Raw genomic sequence first — 7,192 nt, 5'->3', positions numbered from 1 at the left:
TTTACAAATATTTCTTGAAGATTTTCACAATGAAATCCATAGAAATGAATTTTTTACCAAATTTTCAAGTTCAATTGATTTGTTTCGGTAGTGACTGCACTGTTTCGGTAGTGACTGCACTGTTGGATGGATGTTCATTTCTCTCCCAAAATCATCCAAAAGGTGCTCTGGGCCTCCCTTTAGTCCACACAACACATTTATTTAAAAATTATGGGATTGAACTACTTGCCATTTCATTTTGTCACTACCAAAATCATCTGGTCACTACCATATGTTTCGGTAGTGACTGTTTCGGTAGTGACAATTCTAGCTAACTTTAAGCATAAATAAAGAATTCTAGCAAGCACACGGCTTGCAAACACATCTTTGAAGAGGTGTACACACATACAAACATAAGATTTTCCATGAAACCCCAAAAGGTTTACTTAATTGAAGAAAACATGCGTTTCGGTAGTGACAATTCTTAAGGTTACACGTCGATTTTCAGACTTTGGAACACATTTATATAAAAACTATGGGATTTAGCTACTTACCATTCAACCATGAGGGACAGAGATGCAGTGTCACTGCATGGTCAAAAATGCAGAGTCGTGGCTAAAACACAGGCTCAGCCAATGGACTAAAACTCTTGTGTTTCGGTAGTGACATGAAAACTAGGAACATGATTTTTTGAGTATAGTAAATTGATTTAAAAATTAAACCCACAATAAATCTAAATATTCCAAGTTCTGTTTCAACCCAATCATAAAGATCTTTGAAATTAAATCATTGAAAAAAATCAAAAAAAATTGAAAAGTGTTATTTAAAGGCATTGAAATTTAGATGTCAGGGTTGGGGACAGCTACTTCCCAATAGAAAGTACCCTATAAATGATGATTTTATATATATTTAGCTTATCACTATCTCATGTAATGCATTGGGTTTATATAGACCATAACATTTTCTAATTTAATATCTATGCCTAAATACCTAATTGTTTTGTAAAAAGATTTTATTGTTGAGGGACTGCATATTACACGAATTCGGTAGAATGGCCCATATATTCTCATTTTGATTGCTGTAGTAGTTGCCAGTGGTAGGCAACTACATACTACAGGTGAAATCTTCCTCATATCTGCCATCATAGTGAAACAACATGCATTTAAATATTTAAAATATGCACCAAAACTCAACCGAAAGATATTTTCTCATTCCGATTGCTGTAGTAGGCTAGTTGCCAATAATAGGCATTTACTTACTACAGGTGACATTTTATTGATATCTGCCATCGTAGTGAAGCAATATAAATTTGAATGTTTAAAATATTCACCAAAAATCAATAAAAATATATTTTTTCATTCTGATTGCTGTAGTAGTTGCCAATGGTAGGCAGCTACTTAGGCCTACTACAGGTGAACTTTTGCTGATATCTGGCATAATAGCGAAACGGTATGAAATTTAGTTTTTTAAATATTCACCAAAAATCAATAAAAATGTTCTCAATCTGATTGCTGTAGTAGTTGCCAATGGTAGGCCTAAGTGTGACGGTGGTCAAATGAGGACTGACGAACTCTTCAATAACTGGTTCTTTATTTCCTGAATGAAACAGACATAGGCTACAGTTCGTAGGCGTACTCGGGATCTCAGACAGGCAAAACTATTCTGCCTGCTTACAGTAACTACATGTTGCAGACCTGCAGTACACTAGACATCCAAAGGTGGCTCTAAAACACCAACACTATATACAGTACAGTACAAATTGATTTTTTTAAATATTCACCAAAAATCAATTAAAAGATATTTTTTCATTCTGATTGCTTTAGTAGTTGCCAATGGTAAGCAGTTACTTAGTACAGTTGAAATTTGGCTGATATCTGGCATAATAGTGAAACGGTATGCAATTGAGATTTTTAAATATGCACCAAAACTCAACCAAAAGACCTTTTCTCATGCTGATTGCTGTAGTAGTTGCCAATGGTAAGCAGCTACTTACTACAGGTGACATTTGGCTGATATCTGGCATAATAGTGAAATGGTATGAAATTGAGTTTTTTAAATATTCACCAAAAATCAATAAAAATATATTTTTTCATTCTGATTGCTGTAGTAGTTGCCAATGGTAGGCAGATACTTACTACAGGTGAAATTTGGCTGATATCTGGCATTACAGTGAAAAGGTGCATATTTAAAAAACTCAATTTCATACCGTTTCAAATATTTTAAATATTTAAATGCATGCCGTTTCACTATGATGGCAGATATGAGGAATATTTCATCTGTAGTATGTAGTTGCCTACCACTGGCAACTACTACAGCAATCAAAATGAGAATATATATGCAATTGCAATCAGAATGCGAACACGTCTTTCGAAAACGAATATCTGTCGAATATCGAACGTCCGGCTAACTTATTACCGCTAGACTATCCTTAAGCGTGCTGAAGCTCAACAGAGGGTGAGTCTTTATAGAAAGGCAATAAAATAGTCTGGCCCCTAAAGTCCCTAAAGTTATGGTAGACAATGTTGGATCGATCAGCAAGAGTTAGCCTTGTTTTGAAATTATACAACCGAAAAAATCCCTTCTGGCAAGCTTCCCTCCAAAGCAACTCTGGTGACATGAATGCCACTGCCTGACTGCTGCTGGACAACAATTGGGAACCGAACATTAGCGTTGAGCGTATACCTGCGGTGCAACTAATGCTAACTAGTGTTCCCTCAGTTGTTGCCATTGTTGAAAAGCCAGACAGACTGATGTTCACTCCCCAAGTGGCAAAAAAAATGCGTAGGCTGAATGCAGCTCAATTAAGGCCATCCGATTGGGTCAAACTCTGGCTTTGAATCTGCTCCAGGTTTGGTCCAAACACTCGACTTGAATGCAGCTCTAGGGACATACCAGACACCAGAGTAAGCAGGAGCTGCTTACCTTCAGTTTGATCCTTCTGCTGCCTACGACATAAATATAAAAATGTACTGCCATTTCCAACTAAAAAACAAAGTCTTTATTGGTTGAGATGCTACTACCGGCATTACTGTGCGTTTGAAAAATTAGTATTAGTAATATACAACTGAATGGGGGCGACAGTGGTACAGGAGGTAGATAAGTCGTTTAGTAATCCGAAAGTTGCTAGTTTGATGCCCTGTCGAAGCGTCCATGAGCAAGACACCGCACCCCTAATTGCTCCTGATGTGCAGTGTGCCATCAGTGTTAAAATGTAAAATGTGTATAAATTCTTTGGATAAAAGCGTCTGCTAAATGATGAGGGCAGTCGTGGCCTACTGGTTAGGGTGTTGGGCTGGAAACCGTAGGGTGGCCAGTTCAATCCACGACCAGTAGGAAAAATGTGGGCGGGGGAAGTGGTCAAGCACTGCAGTCCCATGCCTACATCCAGTGCTGAGGTGCTCTTGAGCAAGGCACCTAACCCCGATCACTGCTCCAGGTTAGTGTGCTTCACTCTGTGTATCACTACCCTGGATGGGTATAATGCAGAGCTAAAATTCAGAGTCTGTGTGCGTCACTATCTCTGCCATAAAAATAGTCACTAGGGCTCATTTCCATTTTACATTCCATTTAAATGTATGATTGTGACTGATGATTGTAGCAGGGGCTAGGGATCATAGAGTGCCTCCAACTGCTGATAGTGTGTGTGTGTGTGTGTGTGTGAACAAAAACAACACAAGTGAAAAGGAAGAGGTGGAGTTCAGGATGGCTGGCTTGAGACTAATGGGGGTGGTCGGCGAGACACACTAGTCCAGTCAGGGTTCACAGTTCAATTCTTTATTGTAGGACTAAGATGGGTGTGTGTGTGTGTGTGTGTGTGTGTGTGTGTGTAAGGAAGTCTTGTGTGTAGGTAGGAAGGTAGGTGTGTGAGGAAGGAAGGTAGGAAGGTGTGTGGTTTCTAGAAGGAAAGGAGAATTAAATACAATCAGTTCCAAACCAGGCCATAATACAAACAATGCCACAGCAATCAAAATGTGCTCAAGTTAAACATAAATCAATAAATCGTTCCATGTGCTACATAATAATAATAACAACTCTACATCATAAAGCACAACATAAGGTCTCAGCCTACACAGGCAATACATGAGCATATAAACTCAGGAACATTCGTTCACTGTTTAGGCAAGAAGGTTAAGGTAACAGACAACTCAAAGGCACATTTCAGTTCATCTTCATCTCTAAACTTAATCAGGATCAGTCCATTGGAGTACAAGCAACAATTCACTTACGTGGTTCAGCAACGCACTCAAAAGGAGTACATGCGAAAGCATGTCTGTGTGAAAGGAAGGGGCTGTGAATGCAGGTGTAGCGTTTTAAAGGTGGTGGCAGGGTGGCAAGTGATCATGGCTGATTGGAGCTAAGTGAAACCAGGTGGGGAAATTAACAAGCTGGGAAAGGGGTGTGGCCGTGAGTGTGAGGGAACAGGGAAAGTGAGGATCTTCTTAAACGCCTCACTCACATTGTTGCGTTGGAAAGCGTTGCTTCAACGGAAGGCGGAGGAGGAGTCTGGCGCATGGGGTTCTGTTGATACCGGAGACGTTATAGTGAGATTGACAGGTCATCAAACCAATCACGTCACTAGCAAGCTTTTACCCTGTGAGTAGCAGCATGCTATCATCAGATAGGGTGCTCAGAGACCTCGCAAATCCTATGATACGTATTTTACAGTTACAATAAAGGGGTTTTTGCATTGTACAGTGTCTATTTCTCGGTAACTTTTAAAAAATCTAACAAAAAAAGTCAAACAACCAACTTGGAGGTACAAATACGACCATCTACGGAGTTTGGCAGCCATTTTTTTTTTGAGTTTGCCGCTCTGTAGACGTGAGCATATACAGGATATGATTGGCTAGCGCCTAGGCTGTCAGTTATGCAGGAAAGGCAATATGATTGGCTGACGCATGCATTGCCTCTCCAAAAGTTCAACCTTCTTCAACTCTTGCCGCAAGCAAAGCATGAAACGCAACGCACACGAACCAAACGGAGCCACAATTCAGTTCGGCAAAGGATGACGTCACCCCATTCAAAGTGAATGGGGATGCGTTAACCCTGAAGCATCAACGCATTCCAATGCATCAGTGTGAGTCTGGCGTAACGCCCGACTCACATTGTTGCGTTGGAAGGCGTTGATGCAACGGACGGTGGAGGAGGAGTTTGGCGCATGGGGTTCTGTTGATAACGGAGACGTTATAGTGATATTGACAGGTCAACAAACCAATCACGTCACTAGTAAGCTTTTACCCTGTGAGTAGTAGCATGCTAACCCTAACCCATTATTAGACAGTGTGCTCAGACACCTCGCAAATCCTATGATACGTATTTCTCAGTTACAGTAAAGGGGTTTTTACATTGTACAGTGTCTATTTCTCGATAACTTTAAAAAAATCTAACCAAAAAAAAGTCAAACAACCAACTTGTAGGTACAAATACGACCATCTACGGAGTTTGGCAGCCATGTTTTTTTTTTTGAGTTTGCCACTCTGTAGACGTGAGCATATACGGGATATGATTGGCTAGTGCCTGTGCTGTCAGTTATGCATGAAAGGCAATATGATTGGCTGACGCATGCATTGCCTGTCGAAAAGTTGAACCTTCTTCAACTCTTGTCGCGAGCAAAGCATGAAACGCAACGCACGCGAACCAAACGGAGCCACAATTCAGTTCGGCAAAGGATGACGTCACCCCATGCAAAGTGAATGGGGATGCGTTAACCCTGACGCATCAACGCCTTCCAACGCAGCAATGTGAGTCGGGCGTTAACGACAAGTGTTTGATATAGGGCAACAAAAGTTTAATATAAAACCCCAGGACAGTTGCTTGAATCACCCCTTATTGCGACAGGGCTATAGCAGGGGCTGAGGACCAGACTCAATCCAAGTGCTGTGATATTCTGTGTAGCAACAGCAAGGACCAGTTTGAATCCCTTCAGCTGCTGTGTTGTTCCTCTAGTGCAAAACACAGAATAAAACAAGCATGATTAATAAAACATTATTTATAACTACATTGGAATTAACTGACATATTCTGCAGTTTGTAGATACTGCTTCTGTACACTTGTGAGGTGTTCTCACAAAAGAGATAAGAAGTTTTACAATCTTACAATATGCTTGGCTATAGCCTTGTGGAAGGCCCTGTTAGACAGATGACAAGTAGGCAGGTAGGTCAGCAGACAGGCAGGTAGGCCGTCCAATCATTTCATTTGGGATGGAAAGATTGCAATGTCAGCAGGGGTTAAAGTGGGCCGGAACGCTCCGGTACTCAGTACCGGCACCTCAGATAAATTAATAAATAAATAGATTCTTAAAAAAAATATATATATATATTTAATGTTATGCCAGTCTCGTCTTGTCACGAATCTTTGGTCTGAACCGGCCTTTACGTGCACTGTGAAAGGCTCGCGCTCCTTCTGAAGGAGTTCATCAGCGTCTCGATCAAATCAAAACGTAATATCATCCCCTAGCCCCGCCTTGTTCATCCCTCTGACAAACACGCTTCGCGCGAAAAAAAAAACAGTTAACCTGTCAGTTCAGTTGAGAGCGCGACGCTTTGCGGTAAGTGTTCCAGTCAGAGCGAGTGCATGTTGGAGTCCAAGGTGAAGTAGTAAGCTAAAGTCTAACGTCTATATTTTAAATAGGGCAACAAACACAACTTAAAGAAAGAACCAGGCTTTTAGTTATTTGTTTTCTATCACTCTGGCCCTGACTGAGAATGACGAACATTAACAATGGTTAACTGCAACTAGTTGGTTATTGGCTAGCACGTCAGCTTGTCAGATAGACAAAAAATGCCGGTACCCGGTACTTGTTTCCTAATTGGAAAACACGTTGGTAATGTTATGTCTTCATAATTTCCTTCTTAAAGATGGAGGAGGATCGAAATAAGAGAGGGTGTAAACGAAAAATAACTGATTATTTCCAAGGGTAAGAATTTGTCTGGAAATGGTGCCTAAACAGTCATTCTTTTTAGATTTTCTTTTAAAATCAAGCAATTGATAGTCTAAGAAGTCTACCAAGCATTGTTGCTATGTCATGTTTTGATAATTCATTTAACAGTAAAATATTTTTAATTTAATAACTGAAGTCTGCAGTGTTGTTTGTTAATGGCTGTGTGAGTGGACAGTCCAGGCCATGGAACTAAGTAGGCACTGTGTAATTTGCGCTGTGATTACTGTGTAAGAATGACTAAGATTTGGCCTGATGCAGAACAGATTTCGTTAT

This window comes from Sprattus sprattus, assembly GCF_963457725.1.
Source record: "Sprattus sprattus genome assembly, chromosome: 9".
Classification (NCBI taxonomy): Eukaryota; Metazoa; Chordata; class Actinopteri; order Clupeiformes; family Clupeidae; genus Sprattus; species Sprattus sprattus.
Note: the sequence above shows the minus strand (reverse complement) of the source record.